The 24453-nt window shown below is 48.1% G+C and overlaps 1 protein-coding gene across 1 annotated transcript in view; it reads left to right on the plus strand.

Moving 5' to 3' along the window:
* LOC134965576 (nicotinamide N-methyltransferase-like) overlaps window positions 1–24453 on the plus strand; it is a 74402-nt gene that overhangs the window by 40774 nt on the left and 9175 nt on the right. The window lies entirely within an intron of this gene.

The following is a 24453-nucleotide window of genomic DNA, read 5'->3' on the forward strand; positions in this document are numbered from 1 at the left end:
TAAATCCCTTCTTCCTCCTGTACCCAAGCTCCTGCAAACCACACCACCAACTCCCTCAATGTCAACTTCCTCCTCAGTCAGGAACGTCAGTAGTCTTGCAGGCCATGTCACTGTCAAGACTGAGGAGTCCTCTCCTAACCGGGATTCCTCCGTAGGATCATTGAGTGGTACGCCTGCTGTTGCTGCCGCTGCTGCTGTTGTTGCTGCTGGGAGTGGAACGTCATCCCAGAGGGGAAGTCGGAAGACCACTTGTACTACTTCCAGTAAGCAACTGACTGTCCAACAGTCCTTTGTGAGGAAGATGAAATATGACAGCAGTCATCCTTTTGCAAAGTGGATAACTGAGGCCTTGACAGCTATGTTGGTGTTAGACGTGCGTCCGGTATCCGCCATTAGTTCAGTGGGACTTAGAGAATTGTTTGAGGTACTGTGTCCCCGGTATCAAATCCCATCTAGGTTCCACTTCTCTAGGCAGGCGATACCGAGACTATACACAGACGTCAGAAAAAGAGTCACCAGTGTCCTACAAAATGCGGTTGTATCCAGTGTCCACTTAACCACGGACATGTGGACAATTGGAACAGGGCAGACTAAGGACTATATGACTGTAACAGCCCACTGGGTAGATGTATGGCCTTCCGCAGCAACAACAGCAGCGGAACCAGTAGCAGCATCTCGTAAACGCCAACTCGTTCCTAGGCAGGCTACGCTATGTATCACCGCTTTCCTTAGGAGGAACACAGCTGACAACCTCTTACGGAAACTGAGGAACATCATTGCAGAATGGCTTACCCCAATTGGACTCTCCTGGGGATTTGTGATATCGGACAACGCCACCAATATTGTGCGTGCATTACATCTGGGCAAATTCCAGCATGTCCCATGATTTGCACATACAATTAATTTGGTGGTGCAGAATTTTTTGAAAAATGACAGGAGTGTGCAGTAGATGCTGTCGGTGGGCTGAAAAATTGCGGGCCACTTTCAGCATTCTGCCACTGCATACCAAAGACTGGAGCGCAAGCAAACACTCCTGAACCTGCCCCACCATCAACTGAAGCAAAAGGTGGTAATGAGGTGGAATTCAACACTCTATATGCTTCAGAGGATGGAGGAGCAGCAAAAGGCCATTCAAGCCTATACATCCACCTATGATATAGGCAAAGGAGGGGTAATGCACCTGACTCAAGCGCAGTGGAGAATGATTTCCATCTTGAGCAAGGTTCTCCAACCCTTCAAACTTGCCACACGTGAAGTCAGTTCAGACACTGCCAGCTTGAGTCAGGTCACTCCCCTCATCAGGCTTTTGCAGAAGCAGCTGGATAAAGGAGCAAAGATGGAGCGATTCCGCAAAGTATGTGGGACTTGTGGATGGAGCCCTTCTTTCGCTTTGCCAGGATTCAAGGGTGGTCAATCTGTTGAAATCAGAGCACTACATTTTGGCCACCGTGCTCTGACCTAGGTTTAAAGCCTACAATGTATCTTTCTTTCCAGCAGACACAAGTGTGCAGAGGTGCAAAGACCTGCTGGTTAGTAAATTGTCAACTCAAGCAGAATGTGACCAGTCAACAGCTCCTCCTTCAATTTCTCCCGCCACTGGGGCTGCAAGGAAAAGGATAAGATTTCCTAGCCCACCCGCTGGCGGTGATGCAGGGCAGTCTGGAGCGAAAGCTGACATCTTGTCCGGACTGAATGACCTGCCAACGATTACTGAGATGTCTACTGTCACTGCATATGATTCTGTCACCATTGAAAGAATGGTGGAGGATTATATGAGTGACAGCATCCAAGTAGGCATGTCAGACAGTCCGTATGTATACTGGCAGGTAAAAGAGGCAATTTGGATGCCCTTGCACAAACTGGCTTTATTTTACACCCCCCCCCCCCTCCAGTGTATACTCTGAAAGAGTGTTTAGTGCAGCCGGTAACCTTGTCAGCGATCGGCGTAGGTGGTTACTTCCACTAAATGGAAGTAACCTCCTACGCCGTTCGCTGAATGATAAATTCCTCCGGGAAGACCTTTACCAGCAATTGCCTCTGGAAAGTACACAGGAACCTGTGATGGTGGATTCCAGTGGGAACGAATTAATACTCTGTGAGGAGGAGGATGTACACAGTGAAAGGGGTGAGGAATCTGAGGATGAGGTCGACATCTTGCCTCTGTAGAGCCAGTTTGTGCAAGTAGAGATTGATTGCTTCTTTTTTGGTGGGAGCCCAATCAAACCAATCATTTCAGCCACAGTCGTGTGGCAGACCCTGTCGCTGAAATGATTGGTTTGTTAAAGTGTGCATGTCCTGTTTATACAACATAAGGGTGGGTGGGAGGGCCAAAGGACAATTCCATCTTGCACCTCTCTTTCTTCTTTGCATCATGTTCTGTTTGGGGACTATTTTTTTTAAGTGCCATCCTGTCTGTAACTGCAGTGAAACTCCTAGATGGTCCAGGTGTTTGTGCCGCACACTTGTATCGCCTAGCTTGGCCATCCAGCTACCTCATTGCACCTCTTTTCTTCTTTGCGTCATGTGCTGTTTGGGGCCTATTTTTTAAATCTGCCATCCTGTCTGCTACTGCAGTGCCACTACTAGATGGGCCAGCTGTTTGTGCCGCACACTTGTGTCGATTAGCTTAGTCATCCAGCTACCTCATTGCACCTCTATTTCTCCTTTGCATCATGTGCTGTTTGGGGACTAGTTTTTGAATAGTGCCATCTTGTCTGCAACTGCAGTGCCACTCCTAGATGGGCCAGGTGTTTGTGCCGCACACTTGTGTCGCTTAGCTTAGTCATACAGCCACCTCGGTGCAACTTTTAGGCCTAAAAACAATATTGTGAGGTGTGAGGTGTTCAGAATAGACTGGAAATGAGTGGAAATGATTGTTATTGAGGTTAATAATACCGTAGGAGCAAAATTACCCCCAATTCTGTGATTTTAGCTGTTTTTATGTGTTTTTTTTTCAAAAATCATCCAGATCCAAAACCAAAACATGAAAGGGTGGTTTTGGCAAAACCAAGCTAAAAACTAAACATGAAAGTGGAATTAAAACCAAAATCAAAACACAAAACATGAAAAGTGCCCGCCGCACATCTCTACATACAGCACAGTACAGGGAGGGAGCACACACTACATACAGCACAGTACAGGGAGGGAGCACACACTACATACAGCACAGTACAGGGAGGGAGCACAGACTACATACAGCACAGCACAGGGAGGGAGCACACACTACATACAGCACAGTACAGGGAGGGAGCACACACTACATACAGCACAGTACAGGGAGGGAGCACACACTACATACAGCACAGTACAGGAAGGGAGCGCACACTACATACAGCACAGTACAGGAAGGGAGCACACACTACATACAGCACAGTACAGGGAGGGAGCACACACTACATACAGCACAGTACAGGGAGGGAGCACACACTACATACAGCACAGTACAGGGAGGGAGCACACACTACATACAGCACAGTACAGGGAGGGAACACACACTACAAATACCACAGCACAGGGAGGGGGCACACACTACATACAGCACAGTACAGGGAGGGAGCACACATTACATACAGCACAGCACAGGGAGGGAGCACACACTACATACAGCACAGTACAGGGAGGGAGCACACACTACATACAGTACAGGGAGGGAGCACACACTACATACAGCACAGTACAGGGAGGGAGCACACACTACATACAGTACAGGGAGGGAGCACACACTACATACAGCACAGTACAGGGAGGGAGCACACACTACATACAGCACAGTACAGGGAGGGAGCACACACTACATACAGCACAGTACAGGGAGGGAGCACACACTACATACAGCACAGTACAGGGAGGGAGCACACACTACATACAGCACAGTACAGGGAGGGAGCACACACTACATACAGCACAGTACAGGGAGGGAGCACACACTACATAAAGCACAGCACAGGGAGGGAGCACACACTACATACAGCACAGGGAGGGAGCACACACTACATACAGCACAGTACAGGGAGGGAGCACACACTACATACAGCACAGTACAGGGAGGGAGCACACACTACATACAGAACAGTACAGGGAGGGAGCACACACTACATACAGCACAGTACAGGGAGGGAGCACACACTACATACAGCACAGTACAGGGAGGGAGCACACACTACATACAGCACAGTACAGGGAGGGAGCACACACTACATACAGCACAGTACAGGGAGGGAGCACACACTACATACAGCACAGTAGAGGGAGGGAGCACACACTACACACAGCACAGTACAGGGAGGGAGCACACACTACATACAGCACAGGGAGGGAGCACACACTACATACAGCACAGCACAGGGAGGGAGCACACACTACATACAGCACAGTACAGGGAGGGAGCACACACTACATACAGCACAGTACAGGGAGGGAGCACACACTACATACAGCACAGTACAGGGAGGGAGCACACACTACATGCAGCACAGTACAGGGAGGGAGCACACACTACATGCAGCACAGTACAGGGAGGGAGCACACACTACATACAGCACAGTACAGGGAGGGAGCACACACTACATAAAGCACAGCACAGGGAGGGAGCACACACTACATACAGCACAGCACAGGGAGGGAGCACACACTACATACAGCACAGTACAGGGAGGGAGCACACACTACATACAGCACAGTACAGGGAGGGAGCACACACTACATACAGAACAGTACAGGGAGGGAGCACACACAACATACAGCACAGTACAGGGAGGGAGCAAACACTACATACAGCACAGTACAGGGAGGGAGCACACACTACATACAGCACAGTAGAGGGAGGGAGCACACACTACACACAGCACAGTACAGGGAGGGAGCACACACTACATACAGCACAGTACAGGGTGGGAGCACACACTACAAACACCACAGCACAGGGAGGGAGCACACACTACATACAGCACAGTACAGGGAGGGAGCACACACTACATACAGCACAGTACAGGGAGGGAGCACACATAAGTAGAGACACAGGACACCAGCGCAGCGGAATCTGTCCCAGTGGCCAATATGACCCTGATTACATACCCACCACATTATTACATGAATAGCACCACATTACATGTATAGCACCGCATTACTAGAGATGAGCGCCTGAAATTTTTCGGGTTTTGTGTTTTGGTTTTGGGTTCGGTTCCGCGGCCGTGTTTTGGGTTCGACCGCGTTTTGGCAAAACCTCACCGAATTTTTTTTGTCGGATTCGGGTGTGTTTTGGATTCGGGTGTTTTTTTCAAAAAACCCTAAAAAACAGCTTAAATCATAGAATTTGGGGGTCATTTTGATCCCATATTATTATTAACCTCAAAAACCATAATTTCCACTCATTTTCAGTCTATTCTGAATACCTCACACCTCACAATATTATTTTTAGTCCTAAAATTTGCACCGAGGTCGCTGGATGACTAAGCTAAGCGACCCTAGTGGCCGACACAAACACCTGGCCCATCTAGGAGTGGCACTGCAGTGTCACGCAGGATGGCCCTTCCAAAAAACCCTCCCCAAACAGCACATGACGCAAAGAAAAATAAAAGAAAAAAGAGGTGCAAGATGGAATTGTCCTTGGGCCCTCCCACCCACCCTTATGTTGTATAAACAGGACATGCACACTTTAACCAACCCATCATTTCAGTGACAGGGTCTGCCACACGACTGTGACTGATATGACGGGTTGGTTTGGACCCCCACCAAAAAAGAAGCAATTAATCTCTCCTTGCACAAACTGGCTCTACAGAGGCAAGATGTCCACCTCATCATCATCCTCCGATATATCACCGTGTACATCCCCCTCCTCACAGATTATCAATTCGTCCCCACTGGAATCCACCATCTCAGCTCCCTGTGTACTTTGTGGAGGCAATTGCTGCTGGTCAATGTCTCCGCGGAGGAATTGATTATAATTCATTTTAATGAACATCATCTTCTCCACATTTTCTGGATGTAACCACGTACGCCGATTGCTGACAAGGTGAGCGGCGGCACTAAACACTCTTTCGGAGTACACACTTGTGGGAGGGCAACTTAGGTAGAATAAAGCCAGTTTGTGCAAGGGCCTCCAAATTGCCTCTTTTTCCTGCCAGTATAAGTACGGACTGTGTGACGTGCCTACTTGGATGCGGTCACTCATATAATCCTCCACCATTCTTTCAATGTTGAGAGAATCATATGCAGTGACAGTAGACGACATGTCCGTAATCGTTGTCAGGTCCTTCAGTCCGGACCAGATGTCAGCATCAGCAGTCGCTCCAGACTGCCCTGCATCACCGCCAGCGGGTGGGCTCGGAATTCTGAGCCTTTTCCTCGCACCCCCAGTTGCGGGAGAATGTGAAGGAGGAGATGTTGACAGGTCGCGTTCCGCTTGACTTGACAATTTTGTCACCAGCAGGTCTTTGCACCCCAGCAGACTTGTGTCTGCCGGAAAGAGAGATCCAAGGTAGGTTTTAAATCTAGGATCGAGCACGGTGGCCAAAATGTAGTGCTCTGATTTCAACAGATTGACCACCCGTGAATCCTTGTTAAGCGAATTAAGGGCTGCATCCACAAGTCCCACATGCCTAGCGGAATCGCTCCCTTTTAGCTCCTTCTTCAATGCCTCCAGCTTCTTCTGCAAAAGCCTGATGAGGGGAATGACCTGACTCAGGCTGGCAGTGTCTGAACTGACTTCACGTGTGGCAAGTTCAAAGGGCATCAGAACCTTGCACAACGTTGAAATCATTCTCCACTGCACTTGAGACAGGTGCATTCCACCTCCTATATCGTGCTCAATTGTATAGGCTTGAATGGCCTTTTGCTGCTCCTCCAACCTCTGAAGCATATAGAGGGTTGAATTCCACCTCGTTACCACTTCTTGCTTCAGATGATGGCAGGGCAGGTTCAGTAGTTTTTGGTGGTGCTCCAGTCTTCTGTACGTGGTGCCTGTACGCCGAAAGTGTCCCGCAATTCTTCTGGCCACCGACAGCATCTCTTGCACGCCCCTGTCGTTTTTTTAAAAATTCTGCACCACCAAATTCAAGGTATGTGCAAAACATGGGACGTGCTGGAATTTGCCCATATTTAATGCACACACAATATTGCTGGCGTTGTCCGATGCCACAAATCCACAGGAGAGTCCAATTGGGGTAAGCCATTCTGCGATGATCTTCCTCAGTTACCGTAAGAGGATTTCAGCTGTGTGCGTATTCTGGAAAGCGGTGATACAAAGCGTAGCCTGCCTAGGAAAGAGTTGGCGTTTGCGAGATGCTGCTACTGGTGCCGCCGCTGCTGTTCTTGCGGCGGGAGTCCATACATCTACCCAGTGGGCTGTCACAGTCATATAGTCCTGACCCTGCCCTGCTCCACTTGTCCACATGTCCGTGGTTAAGTGGACATTGGGTACAACTGCATTTTTTAGGACACTGGTGAGTCTTTTTCTGACGTCCGTGTACATTCTCGGTATCGCCTGCCTAGAGAAGTGGAACCTAGATGGTATTTGGTAACGGGGGCACACTGCCTCAATAAATTGTCTAGTTCCCTGTGAACTAACGGCGGATACCGGACGCACGTCTAACACCAACATAGTTGTCAAGGACTCAGTTATCCGCTTTGCAACAGGATGACTGCTGTGATATTTCATCTTCCTCGCAAAGGACTGTTGGACAGTCAATTGCTTACTGGAAGTAGTACAAGTGGGCTTACGACTTCCCCTCTGGGATGACCATCGACTTCCAGCAGCAACAACAGCAGCGCCAGCAGCAGTAGGCGTTACACGCAAGGATGCATCGGAGGAATCCCAGGCAGGAGAGGACTCGTCAGAATTGCCAGTGACATGGCCTGCAGGACTATTGGCATTCCTGGGGAAGGAGGAAATTGACACTGAGGGAGTTGGTGGGGTGGTTTGCGTGAGCTTGGTTACAAGAGGAAGGGATTTACTGGTCAGTGGACTGCTTCCGCTGTCGGCCCAAGTTTTTGAACTTGTCACTGACTTATTATGAATGCGCTGCAGGTGACGTATAAGGGAGGATGTTCCGAGGTGGTTAACGTCCTTACCCCTACTTATTACAGCTTGACAAAGGGAACACACGGCTTGACACCTGTTGTCCGCATTTCTGGTGAAATACTTCCACACCGAAGAGCTGATTTTTTTGGTATTTTCACCAGGCATGTCAACGGCCCTATTCCTCCCACGGACAACAGGTGTCTCCCCGGGTGCCTGACTTAAACAAACCACCTCACCATCAGAATCCTCCTGGTCAATTTCCTCCCCAGCGCCAGCAACACCCATATCCTCCTCATCCTGGTGTACTTCAACACTGACATCTTCAATCTGACTATCAGGAACTGGACTGCGGGTGCTCCTTCCAGCACTTGCAGGGGGCGTGCAAATGGTGGAAGGCGCATGCTCTTCACGTCCAGTGTTGGGAAGGTCAGGCATCGCAACCGACACAATTGGACTCTCCTTGTGGATTTGGGATTTCGAAGAACGCACAGTTCTTTGCGGTGCTACTGCTTTTGCCAGCTTGAGTCTTTTCATTTTTCTAGCGAGAGGCTGAGTGCCTCCATCCTCATGTGAAGCTGAACCACTAGCCATGAACATAGGCCAGGGCCTCAGCCGTTCCTTGCCACTCCGTGTGGTAAATGGCATATTGGCAAGTTTATGCTTCTCCTCCGACAATTTTATTTTAGGTTTTGGAGTCCTTTTTTTACTGATATTTGGTGTTTTGGATTTGACATGCTCTGTACTATGACATTGGGCATCGGCCTTGGCAGATGACGTTGCTGGCATTTCATCGTCTCGGCCATGACTAGTGGCAGCAGCTTCAGCACGAGGTGGAAGTGGATCTTGATCTTTCCCTAATTTTGGAACCTCAACATTTTTGTTCTCCATATTTTAATAGGCACAACTAAAAGGCACCTCAGGTAAACAATGGAGATGGATGGATACTAGTATACAATTATGGATGGACTGCCGAGTGCCGACACAGAGGTAGCTACAGCCGTGGACTACCGTACTGTACTGTGTCTGCTGCTAATATAGACTGGTTGATAAAGAGATGTAGTAGTAGTATGTATGTATAAAGAAGAAAGAAAAAAAAACCACGGGTAGGTGGTATACAATTATGGACGGACTGCCGAGTGCCGACACAGAGGTAGCTACAGCCGTGGACTACCGTACTGTACTGTGTCTGCTGCTAATATAGACTGGTTGATAAAGAGATGTAGTAGTAGTATGTATGTATAAAGAAGAAAGAAAAAAAAACCACGGGTAGGTGGTATACAATTATGGACGGACTGCCCAGTGCCGACACAGAGGTAGCTACAGCCGTGGACTACCGTACTGTACTGTGTCTGCTGCTAATATAGACTGGTTGATAAAGAGATGTAGTAGTAGTATGTATGTATAAAGAAGAAAGAAAAAAAAACCACGGGTAGGTGGTATACAATTATGGACGGACTGCCGAGTGCCGACACAGAGGTAGCTACAGCCGTGTACTACCGTACTGTACTGTGTCTGCTGCTAATATAGACTGGTTGATAAAGAGATGTAGTAGTAGTATGTATGTATAAAGAAGAAAGAAAAAAAAACCACGGGTAGGTGGTATACAATTATGGACGGACTGCCCAGTGCCGACACAGAGGTAGCTACAGCCATGGACTACCGTACTGTACTGTGTCTGCTGCTAATATAGACTGGTTGATAAAGAGATGTAGTAGTAGTATGTATGTATAAAGAAGAAAGAAAAAAAAACCACGGGTAGGTGGTATACAATTATGGACGGACTGCCCAGTGCCGACACAGAGGTAGCTACAGCCGTGGACTACCGTACTGTACTGTGTCTGCTGCTAATATAGACTGGTTGATAAAGAGATGTAGTAGTAGTAGTATGTATGTATAAAGAAGAAAGAAAAAAAAACCACGGGTAGGTGGTATACAATTATGGACGGACTGTCCAGTGCCGACACAGAGGTAGCTACAGCCATGGACTACCGTACTGTACTGTGTCTGCTGCTAATATAGACTGGTTGATAAAGAGATGTAGTAGTAGTATGTATGTATGTATAAAGAAGAAAGAAAAAAAAACCACGGGTAGGTGGTATACAATTATGGACGGACTGCCCAGTGCCGACACAGAGGTAGCTACAGCCGTGGACTACCGTACTGTACTGTGTCTGCTGCTAATATAGACTGGTTGATAAAGAGATGTAGTAGTAGTAGTAGTATGTATGTATAAAGAAGAAAGAAAAAAAAAACCACGGGTAGGTGGTATACAATTATGGACGGACTGCCGAGTGCCGACACAGAGGTAGCTACAGCCGTGGACTACCGTACTGTACTGTGTCTGCTGCTAATATAGACTGGTTGATAAAGAGATGTAGTAGTAGTATGTATGTATAAAGAAGAAAGAAAAAAAAACCACGGGTAGGTGGTATACAATTATGGACGGACTGCCGAGTGCCGACACAGAGGTAGCTACAGCCGTGAACTACCGTACTGTGTCTGCTGCGACTGGATGATAAATAATGATATAAAAAATATATATATATCACTACTGCAGCCGGACAGGTATATATTATATAATGACGGACCTGCTGGACACTGTCTGTCAGCAGAATGAGTTTTTTATAGAATAAAAAAAAACACACCACACAAGTGAAGTCACACGACGAGTGTTTAACTTTTTCAGGCAATCACAATATAGTATACTATACTACTAACTATACTGGTGGTCAGTGTGGTCAGGTCACTGGTCAGTCACACTGGCAGTGGCACTCCTGCAGCAAAAGTGTGCACTGTTTAATTTTAATAATAATATGTACTCCTGGCTCCTGCTATAACCTATAACTGGCACTGCAGTGCTCCCCAGTCTCCCCCACAATTATAAGATGTGTGAGCTGAGCACAGTCAGATACGAGTGTTTAACTTTTTCAGGCAATCACAATATAGTATACTATACTACTAACTATACTGGTGGTCAGTGTGGTCAGGTCACTGGTCAGTCACACTGGCAGTGGCACTCCTGCAGCAAAAGTGTGCACTGTTTAATTTTAATAATAATATGTACTCCTGGCTCCTGCTATAACCTATAACTGGCACTGCAGTGCTCCCCAGTCTCCCCCACAATTATAAGATGTGTGAGCTGAGCACAGTCAGATATATACATAGATGATGCAGCACACTGGGCTGAGCAGTGCACACAGATATGGTATGTGACTGAGTCACTGTGTATCGTTTTTTTCAGGCAGAGAACGGATATATTAAATAAAACTGCACTGTCTGGTGGTCACTGTGGTCAGTCACTAGTAAACTCTGCACTCTCTACAGTTCTACAGTACTCCTAAGCTCCAGTAAATCAGGTCAATCTCTCTCTCTCTCTCTTCTAATCTAAATGGAGAGGACGCCAGCCACGTCCTCTCCCTATCAATCTCAATGCACGTGTGAAAATGGCGGCGACGCGCGGCTCCTTATATAGAATCCGAGTCTCGCGAGAATCCGACAGCGTCATGATGACGTTCGGGCGCGCTCGGGTTAACCGAGCAAGGCGGGAAGATCCGAGTCGCTCGGACCCGTGAAAAAAAACATGAAGTTCGTGCGGGTTCGGATTCAGAGAAACCGAACCCGCTCATCTCTACGCATTACAGGGGTGATTCCGAGTTGATCGCTCGCTAGCTGCTTTTAGCAGCATTGCACACGCTAAGCCGCCGCCCTCTGGGAGTGTATCTTAGCTTATCAGAATTGCGAACGAAAGATTAACAGAATTGCGAATAGAGATTTCTTAGCAGTTTCTGAGTAGCTCCAGACCTACTCACAAATAGCGATCAGTTCAGTCAGTTTCGTTCCTGGTTTGACGTCACACACATGCCCAGCGTTCGCCCAGCCACTCCCCCGTTTCTCCAGACACTCCCGCGTTTTTCCCTGAAATGCCTGCGTTTTTCCGCACACTCCCAGAAAACGGCCAGTTTCCGCCCAGAAACACCCACTTCCTGTCAATCACACTACGATCAGCAAAACGATGAAAAAACTTTGTTACGCCGTGAGTAAAATACCAAACTTTTGTGCTAATTTACTTGGCGCAGGGGCGCTGGAATGTTTTTAGGTTGGGGGGGCGTATAAAAAAATTATTTTGGCACCCCCTGGTGCCGGCTTCCTCTACCTTTTTAGCCCCCCACCGCTGTGCGGATGAGCGCTTACCTGCAGATCCACGCGGGCGGCATCTCCTTTAAAAACAGCCTGCTACCGCAGGGTGCTGTGTCCTCCTATCTTCATTGATTCCTAGCCGCCGCCGGATGTCTCTCCTTCACAGATGCATTACTGGGAGGAGGCGTGGCCAGGCTGGACATCCCGGGACCAAAGCCCCGCCTCCTCCCAGTAATGCAACTGTGAAGGAGAGACAGCCGGCGGTGGCTAGGACACAATGAACGAAGATAGGAGGACACAGCACCCTGCGGTAGCAGGCTGTTTTTAAAGGAGATGCCGCCCGCGTGGATCTGCAGGCAATTCAAATTATGCCACACAGTATTACAATCTTATTCACATTACCACAAACGTAGTGCACCTGATTTATATTATGCCACAAAATAGTGCCCCTTATTCACATTACATCACACAGTAATGCCCCTTATACATGTTACGCCACACAGTACTATCCCTTATACACAATGCCCACATACAGTAGTGCTCCTTATCAGAGGTATAGCTAGGTGCCATGGTGCCCTGAGCAAAGGTATTTTTCAGCGCCACCTCCTCTGTATTGAATTGGGGGCATCTTGCATTTGAAAATAAAAAAATGGTTTAAAAAAAAAAAAATCGATGACAGGACCAGTTCTAGACCTTGAGGAGCTCAGGGCGAAAGTTTCCTTTGGTACCTGCCATGCTGAAAACAGGGACAGTGTGCGCCGAAGGTGCGCGAAGAAAATATAGGGCCAAAGAATAGTACCAATTCACATTACCCTGTACAGTAGTGTCCGTTATTCACACCACACAGGAGAGCCGCTTATACAAGTTATGCCAGAGTAAAAGCCTCTTATACACGTTACGCCACAGTAGAGCACCTTATACATGTTATGCCAGGTAAAGCTGCTTATACACTTATGCCAGGTAGAGTCCCTTATACACGTTATCCAGCTAGAGCCCATTATACACAAAATGCCAGGTACAGCCCACTATACACATTATAGGGTTCATTCAGACCCCGCCGCAAAAGCGGCCCACAGCGCAGTTTGTTGGTGGCGTGAGGCCATACACATTGTGGTCGCTTCTCCGATGGATGCAAATACAATGTGATTGACAGGTGACAGCGTAGCGGGGTTAAGGCAGAGTGGTGACGGAAAAACGGGGGCAGGCCGGGACCATTTTTGGGGCGGCTGCATGACATCACACACAGATGCTCCCCCAATAATAAAAGTCTGCTGACCGCCTCACAGCTCAGCCGGCCAACACAACCTTAGATCAGATGTGTCCGCAATCAAATTGCATCGGGAGGCGGCCATGCCCTGTGCTGGGCGGCCCTCAGCATGTGCAGGGATGAATGCAGATCTGGCTGCGTATGCAACAATCTGCTTTCATCTCTGAATAACCCCCTATGCCAAGTACAGCCCTCGTTCCCTCCACAGTGCGGCCCCAGTACCTGCAGGAGGTCCTGGCTCAGGCGCTGACTCTCCTCTCTCTTCTCCGCCTCCGGTGTCTCGCAGGCTCCGTTACTCCAGCAGCAGCGGCTCCATCCTATTTCGTCAGTGATGCCGAGAGAAGGGGGGGGAGCAGGTACTAATTACTAGAGATGAGCGGGTTCGGTTTCTCTGAATCCGAACCCGCCCGAACTTCATGGTTTTTTTCACGGGTCCGAGCAGACTCGGATCCTCCCGCCTTGCTCGGTTAACCCGAGCGCGCCCGAACGTCATCATGACGCTGTCGGATTCTCGCGAGACTCGGATTCTATATAAGGAGCCACGCGTCGCCGCCATTTTCACACGTGCATTGAGATTGATAGGGAGAGGACGTGGCTGGCGTCCTCTCCATTTAGATTATAAGAGAGAGAGATTTACTGGAGCTTAGGACTAGGAGGAGTACTGTAGAAGTGTAGAGAGTGCAGAGAGTTTACTAGTGAGTGACCACCAGACAGTGCAGTTTATTTAATATATCCGTTCTCTGCCTGAAAAAAGCGATACACACAGTGACTCAGTCACATACCATATCTGTGTGCACTGCTCAGGCTCAGCCCAGTGTGCTGCATCATCTATATATATTATATATCTGTCTGACTGCTCAGCTCACACAGCTTATAATTGTGGGGGAGACTGGGGAGCACTGCAGTGCCAGTTATAGGTTATAGCAGGAGCCAGGAGTACATAATATTATATTAAAATTAAACAGTGCACACTTTTGCTGCAGGAGTGCCACTGCCAGTGTGACTGACCAGTGACCTGACCACACTGACCACCAGTATAGTTAGTAGTATACTTATATTGTGATTGCCTGAAAAAGTTAAACACTCGTCATGTGACTTCACTTGTGTGTTGTTGTTTTTTTTATTCTATAAAAATAAAACTCATTCTGCTGACAGACAGTGTCCAGCAGGTCCGTCATTATATAATATATAATATATACCTGTCCGGCTGCAGTAGTGATATATATATATTTTTTATATCATTTATCATCCAGTCGCAGCAGACACAGTACGGTAGTTCACGGCTGTGGCTACCTCTGTGTCTGCACTCGGCAGGCAGTCCGTCCATAATTGTATACCACCTAACCGTGTTTTTTTTTTCTTCTTTATACATACATACTACTACGACATCTCTTTATCAACCAGTCTATATTAGCAGCAGACACAGTACAGTACGGTAGTTCACGGCTGTGGCTACCTCTGTGTCTGCACTCGGCAGGCAGTCCGTCCATAATTGTATACCACCTAACCGTGGTTTTTTTTTCTTTCTTCTTTATACATACATAGTTACATAGACATCTCTTTATCAACCAGTCTATATTAGCAGCAGACACAGTACAGTACGGTAGTTCACGGCTGTGGCTACCTCTGTGTCTGCACTCGGCAGGCAGTCCGTCCATAATTGTATACCACCTAACCGTGGTTTTTTTTTCTTTCTTCTTTATACATACATAGTTACATAGACATCTCTTTATCAACCAGTCTATATTAGCAGCAGACACAGTACAGTACGGTAGTTCACGGCTGTGGCTACCTCTGTGTCTGCACTCGGCAGGCAGTCCATAATTGTATACTAGTATCCATCTCCATTGTTTACCTGAGGTGCCTTTTAGTTGTGCCTATTAAAATATGGAGAACAAAAATGTTGAGGTTCCAAAATTAGGGAAAGATCAAGATCCACTTCCACCTCGTGCTGAAGCTGCTGCCACTAGTCATGGCCGAGACGATGAAATGCCAGCAACGTCGTCTGCCAAGGCCGATGCCCAATGTCATAGTACAGAGCATGTCAAATCCAAAACACCAAATATCAGTAAAAAAAGGACTCCAAAACCTAAAATAAAATTGTCGGAGGAGAAGCGTAAACTTGCCAATATGCCATTTACCACACGGAGTGGCAAGGAACGGCTGAGGCCCTGGCCTATGTTCATGGCTAGTGGTTCAGCTTCACATGAGGATGGAAGCACTCAGCCTCTCGCTAGAAAACTGAAAAGACTCAAGCTGGCAAAAGCACCGCAAAGAACTGTGCGTTCTTCGAAATCCCAAATCCACAAGGAGAGTCCAATTGTGTCGGTTGCGATGCCTGACCTTCCCAACACTGGACGTGAAGAGCATGCGCCTTCCACCATTTGCACGCCCCCTGCAAGTGCTGGAAGGAGCACCCGCAGTCCAGTTCCTGATAGTCAGATTGAAGATGAAGATGTTGAAGTACACCAGGATGAGGAGGATATGGGTGTTGCTGGCGCTGGGGAGGAAATTGACCAGGAGGATTCTGATGGTGAGGTGGTTTGTTTAAGTCAGGCACCCGGGGAGACACCTGTTGTCCGTGGGAGGAATATGGCCGTTGACATGCCTGGTGAAAATACCAAAAAAATCAGCTCTTCAGTGTGGAGGTATTTCAACAGAAAAGCGGACAACAGGTGTCAAGCCGTGTGTTGCCTTTGTCAAGCTGTAATAAGTAGGGGTAAGGACGTTAACCACCTCGGAACATCCTCCCTTATACGTCACCTGCAGCGCATTCATAATAAGTCAGTGACAAGTTCAAAAACTTTGGGCGACAGCGGAAGCAGTCCACTGACCAGTAAATCCCTTCCTCTTGTAACCAAGCTCACGCAAACCACCCCACCAACTCCCTCAGTGTCAATTTCCTCCTTCCCCAGGAATGCCAATAGTCCTGCAGGCCATGTCACTGGCAATTCTGACGAGTCCTCTCCTGCCTGGGATTCCTCCGATGCATCCTTGCGTGTAACGCCTACTGCTGCTGGCGCTGCTGTTGTTGCTGCTGGGAGTCGATGGTCATCCCAGAGGGGAAGTCGTAAGCCCACTTGTACTACTTCCAGTAAGCAATTGACTGTCCAACAGTCCTTTGCGAGGAAGATGAAATATCACAGCAGTCATCCTGCTGCAAAGCGGATAACTGAGGCCTTGACAACTATGTTGGTGTTAGACGTGCGTCCGGTATCCGCCGTTAGTTCACAGGGAACTAGACAATTTATTGAGGCAGTGTGCCCCCGTTACCAAATACCATCTAGGTTCCACTTCTCTAGGCAGGCGATACCGAGAATGTACACGGACGTCAGAAAAAGACTCACCAGTGTCCTAAAAAATGCAGTTGTACCCAATGTCCACTTAACCACGGACATGTGGACAAGTGGAGCAGGGCAGGGTCAGGACTATATGACTGTGACAGCCCACTGGGTAGATGTATGGACTCCCGCCGCAAGAACAGCAGCGGCGGCACCAGTAGCAGCATCTCGCAAACGCCAACTCTTTCCTAGGCAGGCTACGCTTTGTATCACCGCTTTCCAGAATACGCACACAGCTGAAAACCTCTTACGGCAACTGAGGAAGATCATCGCGGAATGGCTTACCCCAATTGGACTCTCCTGTGGATTTGTGGCATCGGACAACGCCAGCAATATTGTGTGTGCATTAAATATGGGCAAATTCCAGCACGTCCCATGTTTTGCACATACCTTGAATTTGGTGGTGCAGAATTTTTTAAAAAACGACAGGGGCGTGCAAGAGATGCTGTCGGTGGCCAGAAGAATTGCGGGACACTTTCGGCGTACAGGCACCACGTACAGAAGACTGGAGCACCACCAAAAACTACTGAACCTGCCCTGCCATCATCTGAAGCAAGAAGTGGTAACGAGGTGGAATTCAACCCTCTATATGCTTCAGAGGTTGGAGGAGCAGCAAAAGGCCATTCAAGCCTATACAATTGAGCACGATATAGTAGGTGGAATGCACCTGTCTCAAGCGCAGTGGAGAATGATTTCAACGTTGTGCAAGGTTCTGATGCCCTTTGAACTTGCCACACGTGAAGTCAGTTCAGACACTGCCAGCCTGAGTCAGGTCATTCCCCTCATCAGGCTTTTGCAGAAGAAGCTGGAGACATTGAAGGAGGAGCTAACACGGAGCGATTCCGCTAGGCATGTGGGACTTGTGGATGGAGCCCTTAATTCGCTTAACAAGGATTCACGGGTGGTCAATCTGTTGAAATCAGAGCACTACATTTTGGCCACCGTGCTCGATCCTAGATTTAAAGCCTACCTTGGATCTCTCTTTCCGGCAGACACAAGTCTGCTGGGGTTGAAAGACCTGCTGGTGACAAAATTGTCAAGTCAAGCGGAACGCGACCTGTCAACATCTCCTCCTTCACATTCTCCCGCAACTGGGGGTGCGAGGAAAAGGCTCAGAATTCCGAGCCCACCCGCTGGCGGTGATGCAGGGCAGTCTGGAGCGACTGCTGATGCTGACATCTGGTCCGGACTGAAGGACCTGACAACGATTACGGACATGTCGTCTACTGTCACTGCATATGATTCTCTCAACATTGATAGAATGGTGGAGGATTATATGAGTGACCGCATCCAAGTAGGCACGTCACACAGTCCGTACTTATACTGGCAGGAAAAAGAGGCAATTTGGAGGCCCTTGCACAAACTGGCTTTATTCTACCTAAGTTGCCCTCCCACAAGTGTGTACTCCGAAAGAGTGTTTAGTGCCGCCGCTCACCTTGTCAGCAATCGGCGTACGAGGTTACATCCAGAAAATGTGGAGAAGATGATGTTCATTAAAATGAATTATAATCAATTCCTCCGCGGAGACATTGACCAGCAGCAATTGCCTCCACAAAGTACACAGGGAGCTGAGATGGTGGATTCCAGTGGGGACGAATTGATAATCTGTGAGGAGGGGGATGTACACGGTGATATATCGGAGGGTGATGATGAGGTGGACATCTTGCCTCTGTAGAGCCAGTTTGTGCAAGGAGAGATTAATTGCTTCTTTTTTGGGGGGGGTCCAAACCAACCCGTCATATCAGTCACAGTCGTGTGGCAGACCCTGTCACTGAAATGATGGGTTGGTTAAAGTGTGCATGTCCTGTTTTGTTTATACAACATAAGGGTGGGTGGGAGGGCCCAAGGACAATTCCATCTTGCACCTCTTTTTTCTTTTCTTTTTCTTTGCATCATGTGCTGATTGGGGAGGGTTTTTTGGAAGGGACATCCTGCGTGACACTGCAGTGCCACTCCTAAATGGGCCCGGTGTTTGTGTCGGCCACTAGGGTCGCTAATCTTACTCACACAGTCAGCTACCTAATTGCGCCTCTTTTTTTCTTTGCGTCATGTGCTGTTTGGGGAGGGTTTTTTGGAAGGGACATCCTGCGTGACACTGCAGTGCCACTCCTAGATGGGCCCGGTGTTTGTGTCGGCCACTAGGGTCGCTAATCTTACTCACACAGCTACCTCATTGCGCCTCTTTTTTTCTTTGCGTCATGTGCTGTTTGGGGAGGGTTTTTTGGAAGGGCCATCCTGCGTGACACTGCAGTGCCACTCCTAGATGGGCCCGGTGTTTGTGTCGGCCACTAGGGTCGCTAATCTTACTCACACAGCTACCTCATTGCGCCTCTTTTTTTCTTTGCGTCATGTGCTGTTTGGGGAGGGTTTTTTGGAAGGGACATCCTGCGTGACACTGCAGTGCCACTCCTAGATGGGCCCGGTGTTTGTGTCGGCCACTAGGGTCGCTTATCTTACTCACACAGCGACCTCGGTGCAAATTTTAGGACTAAAAATAATATTGTGAGGTTTGAGGTATTCAGAATAGACTGAAAATGAGTGTAAATTATGGTTTTTGAGGTTAATAATACTTTGGGATCAAAATGACCCCCAAATTCTGTGATTTAAGCTGTTTTTTAGTGTTTTTTGAAAAAAACACCCGAATCCAAAACACACCCGAATCCGACAAAAAAAATTCGGTGAGGTTTTGCCAAAACGCGTTCGAACCCAAAACACGGCCGCGGAACCGAACCCAAAACCAAAACACAAAACCCGAAAAATTTCAGGCGCTCATCTCTACTAATTACCCAGACCTGGGACTGATAGAGGGGTCTGCCTCGGGCCCTGGTGCACTGCACTCCCACCCCTCTCCCTCCTTACTGGGCAGCAGCATAAGCTCTCATGTTGGCAGCACAGCACATGCTGCAGTGTGCTGTGCTGCAGTGAGGCAGATGGGCTGCTGTTCTTTCTCAGCCCCTGCCTTTTCCTGTATAGGTGGGGGTGATCACACTGATCACAGTGACATTCCCCCCCTTGAATTGACCATGGCTGAGGGGCTGAGCCAGGGCAGGGGGCTCAATCAGGGGTCAGGCACTACACAGATTCCCCCACCACCACCACTTTTTCCATAAAGGGGCGTGGCCACGCCGCCTATATTAGGCCACGCCCCCAACACGTCTCTGCAGCAGCGTAGCAGTGTGTGGGCAGAGGCCGCACACTGGGGGAGTGGGCTGCGCTACACGGGGCCAGCGCTGCCACTAGGTGTCATCCAGTTTGACAGGCGCAGCAGCAGGGTAGCAAAGCAGGGAGAGCACCTCCCTGCTTTGTATACCCTTGCTGAGCGAGCAGCGCCGGCTCCCTTGTGCCTCTGTCATATTTGGGGGGGGCAAGCTGCCCCCCCTGTTCCGACGCCCCTGGCGCTGCGTACATTGCGCATGCGCAGTTTGCGACTAATCGCTCTGTACCAAAAAAATATAACGAGCGAACAACTCGGAATGACCCCCTACATGTATAGCACCACACTACACATATAGCACTGCATAACACGAATAGCACAACATTACAGGTATATCACCGCACTACAGATATATCACCACACTACACGTATAGCGCTGCATTATACGACTAGCACCACATTACATGTATAGCGCCTCATTACACAAATAGCACCACATTACATAGATAACCACCGCATTACATACGTAGACACCGCATTACATACATAGCCACCGCATTACATAAATAGGCCTATCATCATTGACAGACATTGGGCAGCTATAGGGCTGAAGGACTTTGCATTAGAGATTGTCCCAGGGCTGGCTGTGAGTGCTGCCTGATCAGCTGGCATCCTGAGTACAAGGTACATCCTGCTCCTGTCCAGTCCCCAAACCATACACTGTGACCCTAACTCTTACAGCATCATGATAATGCAAATAATGTAATTAAAAATAACCTCCTTGCCGAGTCCTCTTCAGTGCTCTGTTGCTGCTCTGGCCAGTTCAGTGAGAGTGCGGGAGCTAGGGTGGTGGCGGGTGTAGTGATCCCGGCTTCGACTACCGCTATGCTGCTGCTCCCGGGCTGGGCTCATTGAAGAGACCTTAGGCCGGGGCCAGGGAGAGGATGCTGCTGGGCTGGTTAACGTTCTCCAGGTCCCCCATTGGTAGAACAGCTTCACCACTTTTGACGGCTAGCGGTACCTGGAAGTGTCCGCTAGTCTAACTTCCGGATTGCGTTCCAATGAACCGCATGTACTGGAAGCAGTGTGAACCAGCCCAGCCTGAGTGTGAATCGGCCTGCCTGAGGGGGGGGTATGAGACCGGCCCATCGGAATCTGTCATGGTGTCCTGGTGGGCCAATCGGCCCCTGTATATAGAAACAGATTTTGTAGATATATTTTTCCTTTGGGGCGTCTCTCTTCATGGTCCAGCAATAGTCAGCCAGCATACTGGAACTGCATGTGCCTTGGTACCTCTTTTCCATCATAGAAATCTGCTGATGGAATCGCTCGCCATGCTCATCACCGACAGCCCCAAGATTTTCCAGGAAGAAGTCTATCTAGTTGGGAGTCCAAGAAGTGAAGTTTTAAAGACATGTTGCATCCAATACTGTAGCTTTGTATGGGGGGAATTCAATTGTTTCTCCCTGTGGCCGCCTCTAGATGGTTTCCAACAGAGCTCTATTCGGGTGAGCTGAGCCGATGCGAGACACATTTCTGCTCGCTGCCTAATGTACTGGCGATCTGAAACGTGCAAAGTGACCTGTTTGAGGTGCAATTGGCACTTTTCGCTTTGTGCCCAGCACTTTGATCTGGTGTAGCCATTTTACGCAGCTAAACCCGGCATTTCTGGTCGCAATTATCTTGATAAAATAAAACAATAGGATTGCACCCTCTGATCTCCCATCACTTTAGGCAAAAGACTGGGCACTGGAAACAATTCAATCACCCCAGTGACTTCAATAGATCACTCACTATATCACGATACTGCAGTTTTCTGCTTATGATTTCCAGGAAAACAATAATATTTATAATATATTGTAACAAGATATTATTGAATGACAACCAGGCAGCTTTTTCCAGTGGATTTAACAGTTCCTGAAAATTTTCATCATCCATTGCTGGTCTTATTTGTAGCTCTATAAATATTCCTTCGATTTTCCATCACTTACTTTTGGAAATTTAGATGTGTATGACACGCCATAAAGAACACTAAATTTGGAAAAAGAAAAGTAACTGTCACAAACACACTATACCTGATGGCAGGGCTGCCACCAGAAATGATGGGGCCTGGGATGAACCCTCACAAGGCAGCCTCCCCCTTCTCCCTTCCCCACCGTCTGCTCCCCTGCATCCCCCAAACTGTACCTTTTGAGGGGGCCGGGGTGGTTGTAGTCAGGATCAGGGGGCCAGGTCACACAACCATGGATGGACATAGCGCATCGGAGGGGCAGCCACGGAGGGACAGAAACAGAGCCACGGTCCGTGGCCATATTCTTAATACAGAGCTGGCCATGAGCCAATCGGAGCTCACGGACCGGTAGCCAATCAGGAGCTGCCGAATGTAACCGCCTTCCCACTTGGGACTATGGTTACCTTTAAATTTGTTCTATAAATATATAATAGGTTAAAAAATAATATCTATTTTGTTAAATGTTCAAGAGTTGATGAATTTCTGTACAGGGAATTTTGTATAGAGGGACATGCTGTGGGAGTAGCAGTTATTAGCATGGGACTGGCAGTTATAGGCAATTGGTCAGGGGAGACGAGAGCCAGACAGCAGGAGCGCAGTGGGCACTGCTGAGAGAGAGAGAGAGAGAGAGAGTGGCAGTACTGGTACTTGTAGTCGTAGTCAGATTAAGGAGGGGGTGCAGGGGATACTGTACTCCAGGCTCCCCTGCTGAAGCACACTGACATCACTCCCTCTTGTGCAGCAGCAGAACCAGCCAGCCAGAATATGAGCAGGACAATATGCAGTGCAGGCAGAGACACTGGGGTATTAGGTTTAATGAAGTACCAACAGAGATTCCTGGCCAGAGGAGAGATAGAAGGGGGAGAGATCTGTAGCTGACCAAGGGATCCCAGCTTTTCCTCCTCCCAGCCTGGGTGTCTGGGTGCTGTGTAACCTGTTATCCAATGAGAGGGTCTAGAGAGATAGACACAGAGGACGGTATTCAAATGATATATCACACCCAATCTACTTTCTAAAGTGATCCCCGTTATTGCGCATACCACGCCCATAGAAATCAGGTTTAGCTGTGTAAAGGGTTAGGGCGCCTCGCTACCCCAAGGGGAGCAAGTTGAAATGATGATACCACACCCATCAACAGATACAGAACACGTGTGGAAAGGGGCAAAAAGAATTGAATACCGCCCAGAGAGTCATCCTGAGTCCTATCCCAGTGTGTAAGTAGTACAGAGGCTGCAGCTATTCTTGCATGTGACAAGAAAAAATATAGAATTCATTTTTTATGTGTATTTTGAGGTTGTTTAAGTTGTCTTTGTTTAACTACAAGAAAACTTTATAAAATAGTTGTCTATCAATTAGGTGGAGCTATAAACAGTACCCAGGCATTATTAAACTATTAGCTTAAATCTAATATACTCCATTGGATTAAATTTAATATACACAAATGCTCTCTACCTAGAATTCCCTCTTAATTTATTATTGCAATTACCTGTGTTTAAAACACCTTTGTGATGCCGATCATATATTAAGAGGGAAGTCCAGGCCCCCCAGTGATGAAGAGTCGTGGCTCGCAATCACAACACTCCTGTGAAGCAACACCCCTTTTATATAGGCCACACCCCCTTTTATCGTGCTCAGTTTCAAAGCGCAAGGGGGTCCTGCTTTAGACATCCTTGATGTTGGGAGGTATGCTGGCAGGAGGAGGAGTCGGGGAGCACCATACCTATATACCTAGAGCCAGAGTCAGCTCATAGTATTGTGAGTGTGATATACACCTACACACTGCAGTGTTGCCACTGTGACAGGATAGTTAATACCACCCTCATACGCAGTGACACCATCTTTATTTACAAAGGCCCTTGATAATTTTCAGCCCCAGGCCCATGTGATCCTTAATCCGGCCCTGGTGGTGAGAGTCTCTTTTTGGTAAGACCGGTAAGAAGACTTTTGCAATAATCAATGAGGGAGATAATGAGAGCATGGATTAGAGTTTTTGCAGTGTCTTGTGTAAGGTATGATTGTATTTTGGATAATTTTTTTAGATGCATGTAACATGATTTTGAGACAGATTGAATGTGGGGTTCAAAGGACAGTTCGGAGTCACGTTTGACACCTAGGCAGAGAGCTTGTGGGGTAGGATTATTAATTGTTGAGTTCTCAATAGTGATAGAAATATCAGGTTGGTAACTACTATTGGCCAGTAGAAAAGGAGATTTACAGTATGGTAGACTTACCATGGTTAAATCTCTTTCTGCAAGGTACACTGGGTTCCACAGGGAATACATCGGGGTGTAGAGATGGATCTTGATCCAGAGGCAGCAACAGGCTAAAGCTTTTAGACTGTCCCAGAATGCATTGAGGGGCCTCCTCTATAACCCCACCTCCAGGCACTGTGAGCTCAGTTTTGTTAACAAGTACAATGCAGAAGCAGGTAAAAAAGAAGGCAGATGTTAGTCACATAGAACTACGTTCTCACGACAGGAGAAGGGACTAGCGGCTAATGCCATACAAACCCAAAGAAGCTAAGTG

This window comes from Pseudophryne corroboree, chromosome 10 (genome assembly GCF_028390025.1).
Source record: "Pseudophryne corroboree isolate aPseCor3 chromosome 10, aPseCor3.hap2, whole genome shotgun sequence".
Classification (NCBI taxonomy): domain Eukaryota; kingdom Metazoa; phylum Chordata; class Amphibia; order Anura; family Myobatrachidae; genus Pseudophryne; species Pseudophryne corroboree.